The sequence below is a fragment of the Crassostrea angulata genome, chromosome 9 (genome assembly GCF_025612915.1).
Source record: "Crassostrea angulata isolate pt1a10 chromosome 9, ASM2561291v2, whole genome shotgun sequence".
NCBI lineage: Eukaryota > Metazoa > Mollusca > Bivalvia > Ostreida > Ostreidae > Magallana > Magallana angulata.
This window is the reverse complement of record NC_069119.1, coordinates 36849620-36875432: the sequence shown is the minus strand read 5'-3', so window position 1 is coordinate 36875432 and position 25813 is coordinate 36849620. Positions and strand designations below refer to the sequence as shown.

The window sequence follows — 25813 nt, the reverse complement described above, 5'->3', positions numbered from 1 at the left end:
TTACTTCCCGCATTTCATAGAAATGAACAGAATATTTTCTTTCTATTTTTGCATTTAATTTTGTTCAAATTAATGTTAAATAATCTATCATTGAAATTGTTTGCATCACCAAATACTGATTCCGACTACCTTGAAGTCATTAAATTTTCATTGGCTATTGACAAAAAAGAGACGCGTGACCATCCAATGAAAACGAGTACAAAATTTTCGCAAATACTTCTTGTCGTACGGACAATTGTGTATATCTCATCAATTGTAAATTTTGTCAGAAACAATACGTAGGGGAAACAGGAGACCTCCGCAGGCGCATCAATAATCATCGTTCCACCATCAAAACTAAGAAAATTAAAGAACCCGTCGGGGAACATTTTAATTTAGATGATCACAAATGGGAGGACATGATGGTTTTGGTCATTGATCACAACCCTAACTGGACAGATGCGGAGAGAAAAAATAAAGAAAAATTTTGGATGCATAGACTGAAGTCATTCCGCCCTGACGGCAAATTAACAAATTAAGTGACTTCACCAAAATGAACATCAACTAAGTACTGATTTGTTTTCGTAGCAATATCACCATCTTCATCTTTTTCGGTCCATGTACAAACTACTAATCATGTTATTTATTCAAATTATTAGCTATTTCCTTAATCGGTTTTGTTCTTTTGCTTTATTTCACTTCCATTAGTTTTTAGTTTTTCATGATTATTTATGTGGTCTTTTACAGGGCCAATCTTCCCTACAAACTTTCACTACGAATTATCTTACTAGTACAACTTAATTAACAGCAACCCCCAATTAGCAAGTTAGTTCGTTCGCGTTATCTTTCAGCACTTCTTCACAGACCGTCCGCTGCGTCGGACGGGATTTTTCTTTCTCGGGCTCGAATTCTTAAATATAAAGATGTAGCTGCCACGTTTTGATCCGGTGTTTAAACATTATCTAGTTTTTATATATTATTTAGTTTAGTTTAGTGCTAGTTTTGTAGATGTTTTTCTTCTTTCTTATGTAGTTTTTATTTTGTTGTCCTGAAGAAGGGACGGGTTGTCCCGAAAATTTGACAATATTTTACTTTATTGTTCGTGTCGTTGGTTATTTTTAGTGCTTTTTTATATCTCATCTTATAACCTTGTATCTTTTGATCCGACACTTTAGATAACGAGTGTTGTTGGTTTGCTAGTGCTTCTTATATATATATATATATATATATATATATATATATATATATATATATATATATATATATATATATATATATATATATATATATATATAATCCAAACTAAGTAAAGTTAATCCACACAAGTAATAAATAATAAAAAAATAACAGAAAGCCGATTCAAAACTCTACCGGTTTCATTAAAATCTTCAGGAGTTTTTCTCCTGAAGATTTTAATGAAACCGGTAGAGTTTTGAATCGGCTTTCTGTTATTTTTTTTTTTTATACATACATATATATATATATATATATATATATATATATATATATATATATATATATATATACGGGGTGTAAGTACTAAATAAATGAACTTACCCGTATTTAAGTCCCCCCCCCCCCCCCCCTTCCTAACAAAAAACCCATACAAATTAAAATTTACCTTGGCATCTCGGCGTTTCCCACTGTCCGTTAGCAAGACACGTTATAGTCTCCTTGCCCAATGCAACTGTTCCTTGAGGGCACGTGAAGTTTCGACTCTCCCCAACGTTACCCGGTGTGTTATTTCCAGTGTAAGATGATACATCAACTGATATATTGGCACTGTATCCGATGTATGGTGGGGGTGTCGCCTCAACACACCCTGTTGATATTCGTACAATTCGTATATTAAGCTTGTTATATAATCATTGTATTCAGGGAGATATACTCCAAAGTTTTTTTTTCTTCGTTGTCAACGAGCAAATATGACTGGATGAATTGAAATTGCATAATTTTATATTATAATTCAAGACGAGGCAAACCAGTTTGCAAGTGAAGAAAGGCAACAAAAAAATCACGGGGCGAAAATAACCCAGTACACAGGCATTCATTTACGTAGCGTTGATACACTATAATTGTATCTCAAAAATGGCGTGCAAATCGTTATTTTAATATATTGATCAATAACGCTGGTGAACGTTTATGTGGCCACAATAAACATCTCAACATATGAATGGCATCCACGGCGCATAATTTAATGAAATATCATAAATAGCAGTTCATTTGGATGACCACAAAATGTATATTGAACATGTTTTATAATGAAGACGGGTAAAGTATATTCATGTACTTTCAAATGAAAGAAGCAGATGGAAAGACCTTACTGCCTCCTTTTGTGCAGAAATGGAAAAGGTGGATCAAGTAAGCATTACTAATGACTTTTGATTATTTTTTAAATGTATAATCTTACTTGACACTTATATAACTTACAATACTACTGTAAGCCATTTTAAACCAATATTTGATACAGGAGAAATTATGAACTTAGATTCAATAAAACGTAATAATACCGTAGGATGTAAAAGTTTTTGGGTAAAATAGAAATTTTTACCAAATCAAAAGTTCGAAGACACATCACGTACATATTATAAAAGTAGTCATTGAAAATGTAGAGAACTTGGCGCCAATATATTATAATACTAAAAAAATACTCAGTAGCGAGCATAAAAGGACCGTCATTCATCTCACGTGATATGAAGCAGGAAGATTTGTTAGTGGAATGCGAAACACGCATTTGTCCTCTAGGGCACGTCAAATTCCCGCCTTCTCCTTGTTGTGGTGTTAATTCCTAAAAATAGGAAAGGGAATGGTATAACGTGTAATTTTATACTATTAGAGACACTGATTATTGACTGGGCAGTAAATAGAAAGAAATGAACGATTAAAGACAGATGCTGTGGACCGTCGTAAGAAGTTTTAACAAACTGCTCTTTGTAATAGCTAACACATAGACTATAAAGACACAATTTAATAGAAACAGTTTACATGTATATACCAAATTTTAACTACAAAATCCTTTATTTTAACTAAAAGTGAGTTCTAGATCTTCTGTGTAACTCTAGAAATGACACTCGGAACTTTTTTTTTATCATTTGAAGAGCATTTGACTGAATAAATTTTGAACAAAACCGTAATCATGACCATTTAAAATTTTAAAATATCTATTTAAATCAAATTAAAGGGAATAGGAAACGGATTTTAAAAATACTGTGAAATTGACTGAATCTAAACATTTCATAAAAGACCATATTTTTGTTATATTCCTCAGCAAACACACGTTTATCCTGAGTACTGCCGGTAAAAGCAGTGGTTCCTTATATAACATTTTAATTGTGGAAAAGCCAGAAAAGTCGTTGAATTAAATTAGAAGAAAACTTTATTGGCTGGATTTCACAAAACTATCGTATGATCTATCATAAGACACATCATAAGATTGTCATAAGATCTTATATTCTCCTAAGATCTGACCAATGATAACTAGATGCTGTCATTAGACAGTAATACCCGCACCATGTGTTTGCCCCTAAACAACACTGTTTTGTACCAGTTTAATTAAAAATGAAGGCTACATGCAAACTCCGGTAATACATTTAAAAATTATAATTTTCATAACTGAAGGATGAGATCCCTGCCCATATGATAATACACATCGTGACATGAGCAGCACTTTATGTGCAATTTGGGGTAGAACTGTTTGCAGTGAATTTTCAGTTAATCAATAATCTTAACATTTTATGTCATAGGAAGTATAATGGTCTATATAATTATTTAAAACAAAATAAAAAATTAAATTATGCCCCCTCCCCGTGGCGGTTGCCGGTTTAAGATTTGCTTCTGTGTGCCTACATGAACATCATCGTGTGCACAGATTTAGAGAAGGGGTGGGAGTGAGGGGTCCATACCCCCCTCCCCATGAAAATTCGTAAATTATCAAAAATACACCTTGGACCCCAATGCTCTTACAGACATGTAAACGCTCTAACCCATTGCGCTTCAATGTTAGGTAACATTATTTGGGGGGTAAATATTTAATCAATATTCAAAATACTTTATTGTTTATCTCAATAGGAAGTATACATGTACATCACAATATGCAGGTGTCCTGCACCACCTTAAAGCTGTTATTTACCTAATAAAATAGTGCAAGTGGATTTGAAGAATAGGTCATAAAAATACATGCATGTTACAAATGACTGATCTTTGTCTGAAGTTACGTACACAACACAGGTTTGCATGTCTCATTAGCGGGTACTAGTTTTACCCAGCTCTTCGATTAGATGGGTTCACGTGTATACATACATGGGTGTTGCTAAAACGCGGAACGGAAAACGGAACGGAAGGAAAACGGAAAATCTTATCTAATGTTATTTACCTCATAGATTTGTTAAGTATGCTAAAACGATATACTTTATGTACCTTTTTAATTTTTTTTGAAAGATTAGCAATACATGTATTAGATTATTTATTCAAGAATATTTATTTCTTCAAAATTAACAGTACATGCATTGACCACTATATTCTGTCCCAAAATATCCTCGATTCACTTTTTGCTGTATATTTATATATACCTCAGGGTTCAAGCGATTCCCTTTTAGAAGCATTAAACATTCTCATTATTCTTTCTTTAAAACGTCCTCTCTAGCTTATCAGCTGGTATAAATACACGGCAAAAAATAAAGAAGTCTACGGGGTTTTGCATTTTAACAGACCCGGATGATAGTGTTGAAAAATTGTGCAAGGTCTTCTGAGTTACTTCCAAATGGAGAAAAGATGTCAACATTTTCCATTATAAATCGTCCAAATGTGCTGCATGAATATTTTGGGATCGACAGACTATAGTCCCAATATATAGGTGGCAGGGGACAGTTTTTTTGATACGGTTCATTGTAGCCAAGGGATGCATGTCTTCGGAACTCTGTAACTAGAATTTCCTTAGTTCCCATTCAGCACAAATACCTTCAATTCACTCTTTATAAGGCCAGTCACCAATTTCTGAAGAAAATTACTAGTCAAAACCAGTAAAATTCTCCACATACTGGTTTTTATGAGATTTTGACCCTTTCATATTTTGCTAATTTTTCATGATTTTTCAGCTTTTTAGACCTCCCCCAGCTAATTCCCTGCAGAGGGTTGACCTTCCGTAACGCGTGCATGTTGCACTATCACATGTCAGAAACTTACCGGTGTATAGTTTACAATGTCCCATCCACCTACATTTCGTGTTATTTTACCTCCCGTCTGTAACTTGCAATTTCACTGTGTAAAGTCAGCACAACAGTCATAGCCGCAGGTTTCGCATTTTACTTCTGATTCTCATGTACCTAACATATGGGGCCTACATATTGCATATCAATTTCAACAAGAGACACCCCTCTAACTAATGATAATCATTAAAAATCATTTCATGAATTTTAGCAACACTCATAAGCCTTCAAGTACAGCAATTCTCAATTTTACAAAAATATTGACGGGTACTTTATTCGAAACTGTCCCTTGCTACCTTTAACATACACTAACATTCTCTGAAAAGTCATCTTGTCTTAAAATTAAAAAGCTTATGCTATTCTGAAAAAAAGTACACCACATTTTGCCAATTCCATTGAGGTTTAAGAAAAATATGGCCATTTAAGTGAACCCACCATTTCCACTTTCCTCTATTTAACACAGATTCACAGGGCTCTCCATCAATAAAGCATCTTTACCTAACCTTTTAGAGGTCAACTGTTGTTCAACCTCCTTAAATAAGAAACCTTATTCAATACTACATACATCTGCTTGATATTATCATGATAAAAGCATCACATCACTTAGAAATACCCTTACATGTATACCCTCCCCCTATCTTTTGATTTTCACAAGAAGTATTAGTTTGAACACTTTAACCTAATATTATGAAACTTGTGGCAGTTTCCTTGAGTCATTTCTTACACATATTTGAAAACAACCATCACTGATATTTAAAATTGATCTTTTTTTGGTAAATGGATAATTTGTAGCATTTTCATTCACAAAAAGTCATGTCGCCCTACATGTGATTTCTTGTTTTCATGAAAAACTAAGCCTATAATCATATTTAGTGGATATCTTATATATTCTGGTTTCTAGTCTCCTTTTAACTTTGCTAAATTAGTAAGACTTACGAGTGTGATGTGTGCGTTTAATTAAAATGAAATTCAAAGACATCCGGGTACCTGGGGACGGTTGAGAATTCCATGAAAAATGTTCAAATTTTTCATGTTTTTCTACATTTTTGATGCATTTATACAATAAAAGGGTAAAAATATGTTGTTTTTTGTTCATTTCAAGAGTAATTATCATAGCAGATGTTATTTCAAGGTCAAATGTACATTTACATATCCTACATGTAATGGTAATGGAGTCCATTGGAACGAGGGGGTGTCTTTTTCAATTCTGTAAATACATCTAAAATACCATTTTTTTATTGGTAGGAGCAAAAACTTGAGTTTTTTGACATATTGTATACTTTGATAACTGCATTTGTCTACATGTTAAGTTCATTTGAAATAAAAATATGCTGTTTTAAAAATATTGGGTGATATAAGTCAGGTGGCTTAATGTTATTTCATAAAATCAGACAGCAAAATGGCTGCAAATTCATAAATTTAATGATTTAATCGATAAAAACTGTTTTAAAGTATTTATTCTTATCTCAGTAATTAACTTAAGCCTATTAATTGTCATCAGGATAGGAAATACCTACTCTCTTAGCCAATTTACTCTAGTGGTGGTCATTCTACACACTTAAGAGGGAGTTACTCCCCTTGAATATTTTAGCTAATAAATCATGTAATGACATCTATAGCAAAGAAAATCATCCATTTTCACAAAATGTATTACTTATGGTACAAAATCCACTCAAAATTACACTTAAAGGAGAAATATGAAAATACCATGTAGTCTTGAAGGTGGCAGGGGACAGTTTTTTTGATACGGTTCATTGTAGCCAAGGGATGCATGTCTTCGGAACTCTGTAACTAGAATTTCCTTAGTTCCCATTCAGCACAAATACCTTCAATTCACTCTTTATAAGGCCAGTCACCAATTTCTGAAGAAAATTACTAGTCAAAACCAGTAAAATTCTCCACATACTGGTTTTTATGAGATTTTGACCCTTTCATATTTTGCTAATTTTTCATGATTTTTCAGCTTTTTAGACCTCCCCCAGCTAATTCCCTGCAGAGGGTTGACCTTCCGTAACGCGTGCATGTTGCACTATCACATGTCAGAAACTTACCGGTGTATAGTTTACAATGTCCCATCCACCTACATTTCGTGTTATTTTACCTCCCGTCTGTAACTTGCAATTTCACTGTGTAAAGTCAGCACAACAGTCATAGCCGCAGGTTTCGCATTTTACTTCTGATTCTCATGTACCTAACATATGGGGCCTACATATTGCATATCAATTTCAACAAGAGACACCCCTCTAACTAATGATAATCATTAAAAATCATTTCATGAATTTTAGCAACACTCATAAGCCTTCAAGTACAGCAATTCTCAATTTTACAAAAATATTGACGGGTACTTTATTCGAAACTGTCCCTTGCTACCTATAATCGGAAAATCAAACCAGGCAACGTCTAGAGCTTTCTATTCGGATCATATGTATATAGCTGCTGGAATAAACAACTGCATGCTTTGTAATGCAAACGTAAACAAAATTGCATTGCTAAAAATACTAGTTTCACAAATGACTAGTTTCACAAATTACCGGGTATTTTAATGTTTACTGTATTCTAATTTTTTAATGTCGTCAGTCCTACAGTTTTTTCTTCCATCTCAATGATACTGTATCGTCTGTATGATAAAAGATCGTCTAGAACACCGAAAATTCAATTTTGATGTAAGTATATACATGTACATCATATTTGAAAATAATATAAAAATACTCAAAACACGCATAAAACGCTTTCACTAACTGCGTACGTTACGCTAATATGCCAGCAATACCATATAAAAGAAATAAGTAAAAAGTTATAGCTAATTTGCTCGTTTAATCATGTTAATGTTTCACAATTCGTATACATTTGATTTTTCCGTTTCGTACTCAACTAAAGCCGAATGAATATAATGCTATAATTGATAGACATTCATATGAATATTAATAAGATAGCAACATGTTGATAATCATTCATTAGATATAAATAAAAGATACAAAGTAAATCGTTTCTGCCCAGTCTATACCCTTTTTAAGCGATAAACGTGATGATATTTTCCATTCCGTTCCGTTTTCCGTTCCGCGTTTTAGCAACACCCATACATACATGTCTGTGTTTTCCGTATGCAGAAAAGGATTACGGTAGTTAAGATCAGCTAAAGGAATTCATTATTGTGTTTTAATAGGATTATCATTATGATGTTGACCAATTTAGGTAAGCATAATACATGTAGTAGCAGTAGCACAATATAATAAGATGCCAGCATGGGATTCCTGCCAGCATACATACACATGTATATAAGTTCTACTTTCACTTTCTAAATGTAATCTCCCTTTGACAGCATACTGTATCATCATCTTTTAATATTTAAATAAGCTTATCATCGTTACCTATCCTATCGCATTTGTAAAGTTTCTGTCATTTTAGTTGCAAAAGTTATTTTTTCATGTGTCAGACTGCATGCACTGTTGAGTTGACCCCATATTGCATTGACCCTGTATAAACAATTTCTTATTAAATTTGTGTATTACATATGTAAGTAAGTGTAGACACTTATATTTTTTTATATGAGTAATAATAGGAAGGAAGGAGTATTTCTTTCTTAATGTATTATAATGCATCAAATACGATGTAGGTCATGACCTTATGGGACTGTTCTGACCCCACGAAACAGGAAAATACAAAATATCTTCTAAAGTCATTATGATGCATCAACTGGTGTAAAGTACATTAATGACCCCCAGGTGTTGTCTTTAAGCCCATCCCCCCCGCCTTTATGAAATAGGAAATGATATGATACACTGTATATTTTGTTAACTTCTGAGATCTGGGGGGCGGGGGGGGGGGGGGGGGGGGGGGGGGGGGGGAGAACAGTTTATATTTGCGTTTGTTTGGGAGTGGGGGTTCCAAGTCATATATTTGACAATTTTTTAATGTAATTTAAAATAAGACTAAGCCATACTACAGTCATGAACATGAATAGTATAGAACGAAACACAAACTAATACATGTACATGTATATATACATAGGAAGTATTACAAAACAGATGATTGATCTATATCTGGGTTCTTAAATTGAATCATATATCATGTACATATTATATTATTGTTTCTTTGTTCAAGGCATTTAAGATGGTATGTAGGTCATGATCCCAAGTGCTCTTCCATTATCTTATATTATCAAATATCATAAAAACCATTGAGATCCCCACCTTAATCCAAAGATATTATTCCTCCTTAGGTCATGCAGGCGCATCAGATCATTATGGCATGTAAGTCATGACCCTAAGGGGTCATCCTGACCCCCTTAGAATCAGAAATTGTCAATTATCTTTAAATTATTGATGTTTGATGATCCTATCTCTATTTAATCTTTATTAATTATTAAGTCTCCTGAATGAAGTTTGGAGACTTATTGTTTTTGTACGGTTCTTAATACATGTATATATTCTTAATCTTCTTTTTCTTCTTTCCCGCTCTGAACTTGTTTCTCAGAGATGGCTGAACATAATTGTACAAAACTCTAGGATATGATAGGCCTGCAAATCTAGTTGTGCACCCTGGTTTGATTTTTCTCATTTTGGGTTAGACAACCACTTTTCGGGGGAGGAGGGGGGGGGGGGGGGAGGGTGTCAAAAGGGTGTGGGGTCTAACATTGAACCTTGTAGGAAGAATCATAGACTCTATTGTAAATGGTAACTTGAAAACGGACAAAGATAATAAAATAGGGTTTTCATAATCATATATTGGCTGTTACTGGCAATATATAGGGTTTATTAGATCTGACCCCTGGGGTCATCCCCACCCCCCAGGAATTTGAAATTACCATATATCTCAGAAACTGTTATAATCATGACCCCTAAACCATATATATTCATGTTTCTGATGTCAAGGGGCATCAAATGTTATGTAGGTCATGGGCCCTGTGGGTGGTCCTGACGCCCTCAAACAGCAAGTCCCTTAATATCTTCAAAACAGTTGAGATTCCCACCCTTAAACCTTATATATTCTTGTTCCTTGTGTCAAGGGGCATCAAACGGTATGTAGGTCATGGGCCCCGGGGGTGGTCATGACCCCCCTTGAACAGGAAGTGCACGAATATCTCGAAAACGGTTGAGATCCCCACCCCTTAACCATATATATTCTTGATCCTTAAAGGGCATCAAAAGGTATGTACCGCTAGGTAATGGGCCTCAGGGTTAAATTTAATTTTTCAAAACCGTAATGCACATCTATGGAACAGTTCCTTTCATATCCCAAGATATGATGTGTCTATCCATTAAATCATAAAAGGAGTTCTAGGATCTATGTTTTTTTTTAAGTGATAAACGTCAATATTCTGCTACATTTTGACTCCCTGGATGAAATTGAAATTTTGAAAACCTTACTGCACATCTATAGAACAGTCCCTATCATATCCCAAGATATGATTGTCTATCCATTAAATCATAAGAGGAGCTCTTGGATCAATGTTTGTTTTTTTTAGTGATAAACGTCAATTTTCTGCTACTATTTGACTCCCAGGATGAAATTTAAATTTTTAAAACCTTATTGCACATCTATAGGACAGCCCCAATTATATCCCAAGAGATGACGTAGCTACTCCAAAAGTTGTAAGAGGAGTTCTGGGAACCATTTTTTTTTTGCCAAAAAACGTCATTTTTTGTTGCCCACTGATCCCCTTAATTAAAAAAAAAATTCTGGAACCTGATCATGCCTCAATATGACACCCCCAATCATATTCTAGAAGATCATTTGGCTACTGCCAAAAAAAAATGACGTTTTTTAAACCAGTTTTTTTGTAAAAAAAAACGTCATTTTTTAGCCATTAAATGATCCCCAGGACAAAATTGAAAATTCCGAAACCTTATTGCGCATCTATAGGATACCCTAAAACATATTCCAAAAGATGATTTGTCTACTTTTGAAAATGTAGGAGGAGTTCGAGGAAGAAGGTTTTTTGTGAAAAAACGTCATTTTTTACCAATTATTTGACCCCCAGGACTAACAGAGAATTTTTGAAACCTTTTTACAAAACAACATGATACCCCAAATCAAACTCCAAGAGTTCAGTTAGCTGGTTTATAAGATGTAAGAGCAGTTTGAGAAAGTAAAACGTGACAGACGGACGGACGGACGGACGGACGGAACAGGGTAACAACAATATACCCGAACTTTCTTTAGAAAGTGCGGGTATAATTATTAGATCTATCACTTTCGGTCACAAAACTATTTTTAATGACTTTTTTTTGCAGTTCTATATGGTAAAAGTTTGTTTAGATTTTAATAAAATTTGATTCACTACTACATTTTTGTCTTTATACAAACAACAAATGCTCGAGCACATTTAGTTATGAGCCAACAGCGTTAAGAACCCCTACCGTTGGATCATATAATTTAGTTTAAGCATTAAATACATTTCAACTATATATGACTGGTGTGGCCCGTGCTAGTTACAGAACCCCTACCCTGGTGGACATGAAATTTACAATTTTTGTAGAAAACTTCCTGGTCTTCATAATTATAAACTTTGGGGTTTTTTAAGCATAATTTTCAGGGGTTTCGTGGAACCCCTAACATTCACAAATTTAAATCCTATATGAAGAATGAAAAACAAATATTCTTTCATCATACAGAAAGTACTTGTATTACTGCATCATACAGGCAATTCCATGAAATTTCACCCCTAAAAACCTGCAAAATATTGAAAATCACCAAAACTGGGCCTGCATAATCATTCCCGGTAAAGAAATTCAAATGTCTACAAATACATATTTCACTAATTGACAATCAATTACTTGTATCCCAACTATAACTTAGGTACGGAAGCGTATCGGAACCTACTTTTGTGTTGTTATAACATACACTGTCATACTTTTTATCGTCTTATCAACATTTAAACTATTATGTCGTTTTATTTTTAAAAACATATTTTACATTATATTGAGGTGATTTTACATAATTTATATCACCTCAATGTAATTGATCCGTTTTCCTGCTATCTTCTCTATCGATCTAACAAAATGTGGGGTTAAGATAAGAATATATGAATGAGTTTTAGTCATATCATGAAAGACATGACATAAAACAAAAAGAATGTATACTTTATACATGTATATGTATATCGGTATAAATATGTTTTTATTTCTTGGTAACATATTGCAAAATGATTGTTATCGAATGAATTTCGAGGGGCGGGAGTTCTGATGGAACGTTACATCACTCTGAATCTAACTCTAGGAAATACATGTAGACTGAAGTTTTGGAATCAATGACTTTCGTGTTGGCTCAATTTCAATGGATCTTGTTGATACTATCATCTATAAATTTCAATTTACAACAACTTATGAGTTATCATTATATTTACCATACATTAATTCCACGTAATGTTGTACTCATCAACCTATGCGAAATATCGATCTACGAATACTAGCCTTACGAAACTTAATCCACAATAAAAAAAAAAGCTTTAAAAAATGAAACACTCGTTTTGGTCAGTTCATGCATTAAGGTGGTATGGGACACTTCCATGTTGTGACGTATTGTTTAACGAAATAAATAAAATGAAGTGTAATTATATTAGTAGTTTCTTTCCAAAAATGGTCACCTAACTCCGTAGCGCAGTGGGTTAGAGGGTTTACTACGAACCTGTAAGTCAAAAGTTCGAATCCCACTGGGGGTTTATAAATTTTACCTTTACAAATATTTTTAAAAGCTATTTTTTGGGTTAAATATTGTAAAATTAGAAAATTCTAAACCGGTGAAAATATTTTCAATCATATAGTACTTTAATCCACATTAATATCGACAGATGTCACCTTAAGTTGTTTAAAAGCAAATACAATCAATTATTTATATAAATATTGTTTCAATGCCTTGGTGAATGAAAAAAAAATATTTTTGGAATAATATACCGGTATTACGTGTACTCAAGGATATGTGAACCTGACAAAACAAGTTCATTGCGCAACGCGAACTGTCGTCTGGCGATGAGCTGTCGTATTTCCACAGCGACGGTTTATTTGCTTAATTTCAGGTTATACAGTTATAAAATGTGTGTAAGTTTATGAACTTGCATAACATTTCATTTATATCAACATTTATATCAAAAGGTTTTACTGTTTTAATCATTTACAAACATATAGTTAACGACATACTCGTGCCGATTTCCGGTAATTCCCCAAATCTCGATGTAAACAAACAAGTTGGAATGACAAAAACTAATGGATATCATTTGTGTATGACTAATTTTGCGAATAAAAACCGATGTCGGATGTCATAAAAAGGGATTGAGAAAAAAAAAGACGAGACCATACACCAGTTCCCTGTGATCTAAACCTGTCATTTGCAAGCAGTAAGCATGGTAGGGTATTACATGTATGTTAACGTTACAGATTAATATGTTTTACGGTGTAACCGTTTGGAAGGCGAAACCAATATTAATGGGGTTATAGATCAGTAGATGCCCTTTCTCTGGCTTGTCATTTCATATATTGTTTTGTCTGGACTCTGATCTTATTAGTTGTTAAATTTGTTCAAGCCCCAATATGCTATAGACTATAGTCTGTCAAAAACTACTGTTTCCATCACATTTTGACGATTTTTATAGAAACATACACAGCTAAAAGAGATACAATTGAAATCCTTAAAGGAAGTGAACATGAAAAAATTATCAAGGGCTCAAATTTGTATGTTTGATGTGTATAATGATATCTGAAAACCGTTTAGACAGAGCTTTCCTCAGTAAAAAGATATACCACTTAGAATAACTAATTCTTGCAATCCATGAGCGCTGCCATATTGTTAAAATCATAACCTCCCTGCTGGGTTATCTCTAAGCATCTAAGAGAGGGCAGCACTGATGCTGCCGTCAGTGAGACACGTTGCATTTTTACACACGTGTAGTAACAGGGATAAAATGCCATCATCAAAATGTGAATGGAAACTTGAAAGGAATGTAAAGAGTTGTCATTTTAAACAGTGTTTATGGAGGAAGATTTTGGATCTCAGAATAATGCATTCCCACCAGTAGTTAATGTGACATGTAACTAGAATGGAATGTCCGTGGATCAGTGTTATTAGGGTCTTCCGTCTTCAGCGGAAGACCCTTCTTTTATTCTATTGTTTCTTTTTCACTTTTTAGGGTCTTCCGTTTTCAACGGAAGACCCTCTTGTTATTCTTCGGTTTCTTTTTAGGGTCTTCCGTTTTCAACGGAAGACCCTCTTGTTATTCTATTGTTTCTTTTTCATTATTAGGGTCTTCCGTTTTCAACGGAAGACCCTCTTGTTATTCTATTGTTTCTTTTTCATTATTATTATTTTTCTTTTTCTTTATTTTTCTGACTTTTTCAAAGCTTAATATCTCAAAAAGTTTTCAACAGATTTACATGAAACTTTCAGGGATTATGAAGCATTATTGTGCCTCAAAGTTTTAAAATTTTCAACTACAACGTCACTTCCGTTTTTACGTTACGTCAATTTTTAAATTTTAAAAAAGTAATTTTGTCCAGGGCGTTTTTCAAAAACGCTTTAAGATAGAGACTTGGAATTTTCTGTGTTGAAGCATTGATCGTTTTTATTTGGACATAAGGTTGGAATTTAGTTTCCGTCACTTCCGGTCCAAACCGGAAGTATTTTAAAATTTTCGAATTTTCGAATTTTTGGTTTCAATTTCAAATGTTTACGAGGTTTGAAGAGTTGGTCATGCTGAACACGAATCTGAAATCCGTTTGAAAATCGGACGATGCAATTCAGAGATATCGGGGTTTAAAAATTGATTTTTCCGGAAATTTTGATTCCGCGTCCTTGGTTTAAAAAATAGCGTAATGTTCAAAGTAAAAATAACTCGTACCAAAAATAATTGTTAAGTCGTACCTGAACACATTCGGATTTTTTTTGTTCAGTCGTTCTTAAAATTGGAAAGGTTTTTGTTAAGTCGTACTTAAAATCATTCGTATTTTGTCAAGTCGTACCAGGAATATTCGATTTTTTTCATCTTTTTATTTTAGTTACTCTTGTTATTGGTTTAAGGGCTCTGCTTCATACAGGAACTTCCAGCTTTACTTCTGATATTAACGGAAGACCCACTCGTTGCTTTGCAACGAGCTTTGCTCTAGTTATTATTATTATACTTTTTCTTTTTTTTTCTGACTCCTTCTCGGCTTAATAACTCAAAAAGTTTCCAACCGATTTTTATGAAACTTTCAGAGATAATGTGAAACTAATATCCCTCAAAGATGTTAAAGCTTTCTCGATCACGTCACTTCCGTTTTGACGTAACGTCATTTTTAAAATTTTCAAAAAGTCATTTTGTCCGCGGCGTTTCTCAAAAATGCTTAAAGATAGAGGCTTGAAATTTTCAATGGTTATGATTTGGTCGATTTACCTCTGTAATAAGGCTGGAAATGAAAATATGTCACTTCCGGTCGAAACCGGAAGTGAAACAAATTTTTCGAAAAAATGAATTTTCTGATCAAATCAAAAATGAATATATGTTTTGTAGAGCTTATTAAGCTGAATCTAACACTGAAAGCCGTTTTAAAATCGGACGATGCGTTACAGAGATATCGGGGTTTAAAAATTGATTTTTCCGGAAATTTTGATTCCGCGTCCTTGGTTTAAAAAATAGCGTAATGTTCAAAGTAAAATTAACTCGTACCAAAAATAATTGTTAAGCCGTACTTGAACACATTCGGATTTTTTTGTTAAGTCGTTCGTGAAATTGAAAAGATTTTTGTTAATTCGTACTCAGAATCATTCGGATTTTGTTAAGTCGTACCAGGAATAATTCGATTTTTTCATCTTTTTATTTTAGTTACTCTTGTTATTGGTTTAAGTGTTCTGCTTCTTACAGGAACTCCCAGCTTTACTTCGGACATTAACGGAAGACCCACTCGTTGCTTTGCAACGAGCTTTGCTCTAGTTATTATTATTATACTTTTTTTTTTTTTTCTGACTCCTTCTCGGCTTTATAACTCAAAAAGTTTCCAACTGATTTTGATGAAATTTTCAGAGATAATGTGAAACTATTATCCCTCAGAGATGTTTAAGTTTTCTTGACAGCGTCACTTCCGTTTTTACGTTACGTCATTTTTAAAATTTTCAAAAAGTCATTTTGTCCGCGGCGTTTCTCTAAAACGCTTTAAGATAGAGGCTTGAAATTTTCAATGGTTATGATTTGATCAATTTACCTCTGTAATAAGGCTCGAAATGAAAATCTGTCACTTCTGGTCGAAACCGGAAGTGAAACAAATTTTTCGAAAAAATGAATTTTTTGATCAAATCAAAAATGAATATGCTTTTTGTAGATCTTAATAAGCTGAATCTAACACTGAAAGCCGTTTTTGAATCGGACAATGCATAACAGAGATATCGGGGTTTAAAAATTGATTTTTCCGGACATTTTTATTCCACTTCCTTGGTTTAAAAAATAGCGTAATGTTCAAAGTAAAATTAACTCGTACCAAAAATAATTGTTAAGTCGTACTTGAACACATTCGGATTTTTTTTGTTAAGTCGTTCTTGAAATCGGAAATGTTTTTGTTAAGTCGTACTTAAAATCATTCGGATTTTGTTAAGTCGTACCAGGAATAATTCGATTTTTTCATCTTTTTATTTGCGTTACTCTTGTTGTTGGTTTAAGAGCTCTGCTTCTTACAGGAACTTCCAGCTTTACTTCTGACATTAACGGAAGACCCACTCGTTGCTTTGCAACGAGCTTTGCTCTAGTTATTATTATTATACTTTTTCTTTTTTTTTCTGACTCCTTCTCGGCTTTATAACTCAAAAAGTTTCCAACTGATTTTGATGAAACTTTCAAAGATAATGTGAAACTAATATTCCTCAAAGATCTTAAAGTTTTCTTACCAACATCACTTCTGTTTTGACGTAACGTCAATTTTAAAATTTTCAAAAAGTCATTTTGTCCGCGGTGTTTCTCAAAAACGCTTTAAGATAGAGGCTTGAAATTTTCAATGCTTATGATTTGGTCGTTTTACCTCTGTAGTAAGGCTTGAAATGAAAATCTGTCACTTCCGGTCGAAACCGGAAGTGAAACAAATTTTTCGAAAAAATGAATTTTCTGATCAAATCAAAAATAAATAAGTGTTTTATAGAACTTATTAAGCTGAATCTAGCACTAAAAGCCGTTTGAAAATCGGACGATGCATTATAGAGATATCGGGGTTTAAAAATTGATTTTTCCGGAAATTTTGATTCCGCGTCCTTGGTTTAAAAAATAGCATAATGTTCAAAGTAAAATTAACTCGTACCAAAAATAATTGTTAAGTCGTACTTGAACACATTCGGATTTTTTTTTTTGTTAAGTCGTTCTTGAAATCGGAAAGGTTTTTGTTAAGTCGTACTTAAAATTATTCGTATTTTGTTAAGTCGTACCAGGAATGATTCGATGTTTTCATCTTTTTATTTTAGTTAGGGTCTTCCGTTTTCAACGGAAGACCCTCTTGTTATTCTTCGGTTTCTTTTTATTAAGGTCTTCCGTCTTCAGCGGAAGACCTTACTGTTTTTCTACGCGTTCTCATTCTTCTATATTATTATTTTTTTTCTTGGTAGTCACCCTTAATTTCTCAGCCATTTCTCAATCGATTTTAATGATTTTTACAGGGATGATGTCTTAGGTGAATATCTCTTTGCATCTTACTTCCTGTCTGAAAATTCACTTCCGTTTCTGAATTATCTCCCTTTTTCATGTATTTTGGAACATGATATTGTCCACGCATCTCCTCAAAAACTGTTATAGTTAGGGACTTGAAATTTATATGCAAGATAGAGTGGTTATGGTAGATTTGCTTGCTTGTTTTAGATTTGACCAGAAGTCATCATCCTTGAAGCTCGCCCGGAACTGAAAATGTTGATGTGAAATTTTTTTGACAATTTTTACGAAATTTGAGATTTGATCACGAATATCTTTCTTCTAATCAATATTTTGCTAACACATGTAGAGCATCAAAAATTTATCTATAAAAGATCTTTCAACTGACACCAAGCAAAAGGGGCTGACCCCTCATATTAGGGGCCAAGAGGGGTCTAAAGTCTTTTATCTATATCTCTTGAATGAAAAATATTTTGTAATGTATTATAGAAGCAAAAATGTTTATCTTCCAGTTATCTACCTATATTTGTTAAAAGTTTTCTGATATGTTACATAATTTGGATTTTAAAGGGGCTAGAAGTCCAATATTTTGATCATTTATTTCTTAAAAAGGAGAAATATTTTGAAATGCATCATGGAAGAGAAGATACTCAGAATAATATTCGTAATAATATTTAACCACCAAAGTTTCGTTTAATGGTCCTTATAAGGAGATAAAGGGTCGGCCCCTAAAACACTCTTTCCCTAATATCTCAAAAACAGTAACAAATTTCTAAACGCTTGTTGAACAAAATGTGTTTAATATTAAGGGACCTTTCATTGATATCAAGAAAAAGGGGCTAGCCCCTCAAATTACATGATAAGAGGGATCTAAATGTTTCAATCAAAGCTCTTATACATATATCAGAAACAAAACAAGGGCGAGAAGTCCAATACATTTATGATTTATTTGTAAAAGAAAAAGAGGATATAGAAATTGAAGAAAAGAGTCTGTTTAAGATTAAAGGATTTTTCATTCTATTTCCAAATCATGTTTAGCTGGTAAATAGCAAAATAAAGGTCAAGCATGTATCTCAAACTCTAGTGATATTGGGAATTTAGTATTTTCCATTTAATATAGAAGTCACCGACCACCCCCCCCCCCCCACCCTTCATAAAATCATTTAGTTTTTCTGGCCCGATTTTACTTGATCTTTGATCTCGGACCTTTAATTTCAACTTAGTACCATTCTAGATTACCGTACTAATTACCAGACCAATTCGTTCATTATTAACAGAGTAATGAACTTTTTGGCATTTGAGTTTTAATTTTCGTGTTTGACATGTACTGTAGAAAAAAATTCTAACTCCCGAGCCCTTCACTCAATCCTCATGAAATTTTGTGTAAATGTACCTCGGACCTCATTCTGTTTTTCTGCCAAATTTGCAGCGGGTTGAACAATTAAGAAGAAATTTCCGATATCAAGCCGCGAGTATAGCCTGTATGGGGACTTAAAATTTACACAGTGCAAGGGATGTAAGCAGCCGCGTAATATTTCTGTTGCATGTATATTTCTTGTTTTCCGTTTAGTCTGTATCTACGATAGCGTGTGAACTACTTATGAATGTTAGAACTGTGGAAATTACAGTCATCAATTTTTTTATGAATAAATTTACGTGTTACTGATTTCGTTATTTCTACATTTATAAGAATTTTATCAATCCTGTTGATACATGTATAAAACAGTCAAACATAATAGTAAACGACACAAAAAAATCTCTACTCTGAAATACATGTGTAAAATGCATCAGTCATTGTTTTAGGACTTCCCCTAATTGTCGTTAACCGAATCCGAAATCCACACCTCAAAATTCTACTTTCGATTTATTTACGACGAAAATCAAGCTCGGTCCTTTTCATCCCCCTCCAGACACAAACACGCATTAATATTTCAAATGACCTCGCACTGTTACCAAACCTGAGTAGTGAGACATCTTACACGTTGTTTTTCATCTCATACAAAAATTCAGCTCCTGTCCCGGGCGGAAACGCCCCAAATTCAAAGAGAAAATCGGGAATTATTTCGCGTCAGCCATGTTTTGACGTGAACCTTCGATGATGAAATATAGACTGGCAATGCCTGTCTGATATGCGCGATATATATTTCGTATGATAGAGACAGAGGACCAGTCTACGATGAAATACTGTTATGACACCTGCAAAGGCTGTGTGTTCGAATCTCGCCGGAGCCAAGATTTGTTCTTTCTGTCTATTTCCTTCTCTCCATTTTTTTTTTTGACTGTCTAACTAAGATATTCAAAATAAAGGGGTTGTTGGACTGAAGTACAAGTTGAAAACACTCGTACATTAAGATTTAGACAAAAACATTCTATAATTATTAGGGTCTTCCGTCTTCAGCGGAAGACCCTTCTATTATTCTATTTTTCTTATTATTAAGGTCTTCCGTTTCCAACGGAAAACATTATTGTTATTGCTTTGTTCCTTTTTCCCTATTCTTCTATATTATTATTTTTTTTTCTTACCAATTTTGTGCACGCAAGATCTCGAAAACTACTCAATTGATTTTTATGAAACTTGTCGATCTTATAGATGACGACGTGAAGCGTATTGCAAATTTTTTTTAATGATGACGTAACTTCAGGTTTTGAGATATAGTCGTTTTGTCGATTTTCAGAGAGGTATTTTGTCGGCAGTACTCCTTTTAAACTATAGCAGATATACACTTGAAATTTTCAGTGATGGTAGACGGAAGATTGAAATTGTGCATGAAGGTTTAAAAACATTTCGATCGCAAAAAGCGCCGAAGCTCGCCTTGACCTAAATATTGAGATTAAACAAATATCATAATTTTTTCTGGTTTTCTTTGTTTATCTTTTTTCTGAATAATATTTTGTTAAAACATATAATGTTAATTTTTTTTTAAAATTTATAAGACCTTTTATTTGATATCAAGACAAAGGGGCTGGCCCCTCAAATTAGGGGACCAAAGGGCTCTCAAGTCTTTCATCTATAGCCCCTTTACTGAGATATATTTTGTGAAAGAATATAGAAGCAAATATGTTTATCTTACAGTTATGTATCCAAGCAGTGTCATGATTTTATAATGTGATACGTAATTAAGGTTTTTAAGAGTTCAAAATTCAAAACTTTGATCACCAATATCTCAGAAAGGAAAAATATTTTGAAATGCAGTATAGAAGAGAAGATACTCAAAATGATCTACTAAACAATATGGATTCTTCAAAATTTCGTTAAACGACCCCTATAAGGAGATAAGGGATCGGCCCCTTGAACGCTCTTTCTGAAATATCTCAAGAATGGTAACAAATTTCTATACACTTGTTGAAAAAACTATCTTTAAAAGTAAATGACTTTTCATTTGATACGAGGAAAAAGAGGCTGCCCCTCGAATTAGAGATCTAAATGTTTTCAACCAAAGCTCATACATCTAAAACAAAATAGTATCTGGCCCTTAGAATGTAGACCTTTGTCTTATATTTTAAATCACGTTTAGCCGTTAAATAGCAAAACCAATGTCGTACATGTATTTCATGTTCTAAAACACACGGAAGACCTCCTCGTTGCTCGCAACGAGATCGTGTCTAGTTATTATTATACTTTTTCTTTCTTTTTCTGACTCCTTCTCGGCTTTATAACTCAAAAAGTTTCCAACCGATTTTAATGAAACTTTCAGAGATAATGTGACACTATTATCCCTCAAAGATGTTAAAGTTTTCTTGACAATGTCACTTCCGTTTTGACTTGACGTCGTTTTTAGAAATTTTAAAAAGGCATTTTGTCCGCGGCGTTTCTCAAAAACGCTTTAAGATAGAGGCTTGAAATTTTCAATGGTTATGATTTGGTCGATTTACATCTGTAATAAGGCTCGAAATGAAAATCGGTCACTTCCGGTCGAAACCGGAAGTAAAACAAATTTTTCGAAAAAATGAATTTTCAGATCAAATCAAAAATTTGTTTTATAGAGCTTATTAAGCTGAATCTAACACTGAAAACTGTTTTAAAATCAGACGATGCATTACAGAGATATCGGGGCTTAAAAATTGATTTTTCCGGAAATTTTGATTCCGCGTCTTTGATTTAAAAAATAGCGTAATGATCAAAGTTAAATTAACTCGTACCAAAAATAATTGAAAAGTCGTACTTAAACACATTCGAATTTTTTTTGTTAAGTCGTTCTTGAAATCGGAAAGGTTTTTGTTTAGTCGTACTTAAAATCATTCGTATTTTGTTTAGTCGTACCAGGAATAATTTTATTTTTTCATCTTTTTATTTTAGTTACTATTGTTATTGGTTTAAGAGCTCTGCTTCTTACAGGAACTTCAAGCTCTACTTCCGACATTAACGGAAGACCCACTCGTTGCTTTGCAACGAGCTTTGCTCTAGTTACTCTTGTTATTGGTTTAAGAGCTCTGCTTCTCACAGGAACTTCCAGCTTTACTTCCGACATTAACGGAAGACCCACTCGTTGCTTTGCAACGAGCTTTGCTCTAGTCTTATTATTCTTTTTTTTTCTTACCGATTTTGTGCAGACGATTTCTCAGAGATGGCTGGGTCGATTTCGCTCAAATTTTCAATATAAACGTGTTTTTATCTAAAGCTGATACATTTTTTTTCATTTTTGAAAAAACACTTCCGGTCAGAAGTTATCGTCCGTTTACGATTTTAAAAAGTCAATTTTGTCTGTCGGGTTTCTCAAAAACAAGTAAAGATAAAAGGCTGAAATTTTCAGAGATGATAGATCTACCGTTTTTCTAATGTACCTCGGTATAGAGAATGTCCGCCGTCACTTCCGGTCGTCACCGGAAGGAAATTTCAAAAATTGAATTTTTCGACTTTTTTATTTTTTAAAATTTTTCTTTGAAATTTTTAAACCTTATAGTGACCCTTTTACTAATTAAGAATATGTAATTAGTTTTAAAATCGATCAAGGCATTATCGAGAAATTAAGCGTCAAAGTTCTGAAGCGGAGTCCGAGTAGCTCAGTCGTTAGAGTCGTGGACATGGCCCAGGCGACCCGGGTTCAAGCCTCGAGTGCCGCAAAATTTTTTTCTCTTTTTTTCGCTTAGATCTACGATTTTATCTTTGAATTGATAAGTTTAATCTTATCTTTTCAAAAATTGGACGGAAGACCCACTCGTTGCTCGCAACGAGATCGAATCTAGTTAATATTATTCTTTTTTTGTCTTTCAAATTTTGTGCAGGCGATTTCTCAGAGATGGCACACTCGATTTCTCTTAAATTTTCAGGACTAAAGCCTTGTTATCTGAAATTTATACCGCTGCAACTGATTTTGAAAATTCACTTCCGGTCGGAAGTTATCGTCGTTTTACGATTTTTAAAAGTCAATTTTGTCTGTCACGTTTCTCAAAAACGAGCAAAGATATAGAGCTGAAATTTTCAGAGATGATAGATCTAGCGTTTTCCTAATGTACCTCGGTCAAGAGAATGTCCGCCGTCACTTCCGGTCGTCACCGGAAGGAAATTTCAAAAATTGAATTTTTCGACTTTTTTATTTTTTAATTTTTTTCTTTGAAATTTTTACACCTTATAGTGACCCTTTTGCTGATTAAAAATATGTAATTAGTTTTAAAATCGATCAAGGCATTCTCGAGATATTAAGCGTCAAAGTCCTGAAGCGAGAGTCCGAGTAGCTCAGACGTTATAGTCGTGGACATGGCCCAGGCGACCCGGGTTCAAGCCTCGAGTGCCGCAAATTTTTTTTCTCTTTTTTTCGCTTAGATCTACGATTTTATCTTTGAATTGATAAGTTTAATCTTATCTATTCATAAATTGGACGGAAGACCCACTCGTTGCTCGCAACGAGATCGAATCTAGTTGTGACCTATTTTTTCTTGCACTCGGGAATTTCTTGTTTAGGAGTTTGAACATTATGTGTGCTACATAAATGAGCACACAAGGTGCATTAATTGCACAGCATCCTGACTTTTAAAAAGTGTCTTAGTCCTGTTATTCTTCTGACAGCATAAACAGAACCGGCATACATATCATCAAGATCTTATGTAAAAAAAAAAACAAATCAGAAAAATTTCCAGGGCATTTAAATAAAAAGTAACGGTAAGAAACCCCACATGGAAAATGCAATTACAATTTTATATTAATTTAAATTGAAATCTAAAAACAGCATTTCATTTATGTAAACACTGTATAAACAGATAGCCATGCTATGACCTTGAATTGCTAGTATTCCATAATGGTCACTATGATATTTATGTGTACCTAGATGCTGCGCACTGAATGGTGTTAATGATAATTGACAGAATGAACTCTGTGACTCTTGTAGCAATGCGTAGTATTCCTAAATGATGTTATGAAACCAGGTGCATAATACGGGCATAATAAAATCCAAATTGAGAGTTTAACAACATGTGACATATTTGGCGATTCTGTGTCTGCAACGATAGCTCTAGTACTCTTTATTGAGTCATGTATTGTGTATTCTATATATTAACCTTTGTAACCTTTTATGCCGTGTATGAATGAACGTATTGTGAGTAAGTGATGCCTCATACTAGGTGGGGGACTCCGAGACCCAGGACTCGGAGACTCAAATCCTGCATCCAGACTCTTTGATTGGCAGTTTTGACAGTTTTGTTACTTTATTTAGAAATAAAATATTAATCTTAATTTTGAACACTAAATGTTCACTCATGATCGTCGTAAATGGGCCGAACTAGTCAGAACTGTCCATCATATGTTAAATGTTATATATACCCATGTAAAATGATGTTGAACAGATTAAGATAGAGAGATTTTCAGATTTAGAGAGATACAGCTTATAGAAATTCAGAGACTCCTGATTTGGGCTGCTATTAGCTGATGTAATTGTAACTATACGATCACGCTTAATAAAACCGCTTGAGAAAGAAATACTGGACTTGTCATCACTAAGTTTGAGCTGACCCTCAATTGGATCCGTAAGACAGAAGGCTTACATGAACTTTCTTGGTGCCGTGACCAGGATTTAGCGAAGTTCAAAACAGAATAAGGTAAGAACCATTTCTATATGTCTCTTATAGCTATCTCGAAGTAAACAACTTTGTCTAAGCAACCAATATGGCAACAGGTGATGGGTTTTATAAAAAAGAACTTAGAAATCAAATGGAGCAATTTGAAAAACAATTCGCGGGGTTGGGTCACAACAAAGAAAATAAAGGGCAAGAAACAGGTCAAAATTCTTCAGAAAAAGAACAGATTAAACAAAATACTTTTGAAACATATCATGATGCTAGGCCGAATGAAACTCGTGAACCTCGATACCGAGTCCCAGATCAGGATGATGATAAAGATTTCTTCATTGGTGAAGTTAAAGCTATAACAGCCGCACTCTCAGTGCCTCTATCTTCTGTGATAACTCCTTATGAGGGAGATGCTCAAAAATTTAAACAGTGGATAAAGGAAGTCGAAAAGTACAGTGTTATGTCTGGGAAACAAGGTCATGAGATCCCCATGCTTGCATACATAACGAGTAAGGGTTCAGTGGGGGATTATATTAAAAGGTATTTAGATGAAACAGATGCGTCTGAAGAAATCCCATCTTGGAACGATCTTAAGGAATCCCTTAAGAATAGATTTGAAGAAATAACAGATCCCCAACACGCGTTAGCAGTAATGCGCAAGACTCGACAAAATTCAAATGAAAGTGTTCAGTTGTTCGCCGAGAGACTATTGCAAATCGCGGAAGACGCCTACAGTAATGACAGACTAAAAGATCCTTTGATACAACAACAGTTAGTAGATATCTTTTGTGACGGGTTGACATTCGACTATCTCAGAATGAAAATCTTGCGAGAAAACCCTAAAGATTTAGAATCCGCAATTCAAATAGCAATGCGAGAACAAAATCTGAGACAGAGGCTAGCGATAAGAGGGTCAAATATGACAGAAATTGTACAAAGTAATGACAACAGACGAACTCTTTCAAATTTTGATACTACTCTTCCCTTATTAAAGGATAGAGCAGATAATCTTACCTCAGTAGAAACAAGGCATGTAGAACCA

The 25813-nt window shown here is 33.9% G+C and overlaps 1 pseudogene; it reads right to left on the bottom strand.

The window, feature by feature from the left end:
- The window catches only part of LOC128162321 (plasminogen-like), a 47680-nt pseudogene that overhangs the window by 4129 nt on the left and 17738 nt on the right, over positions 1 to 25813 (bottom strand).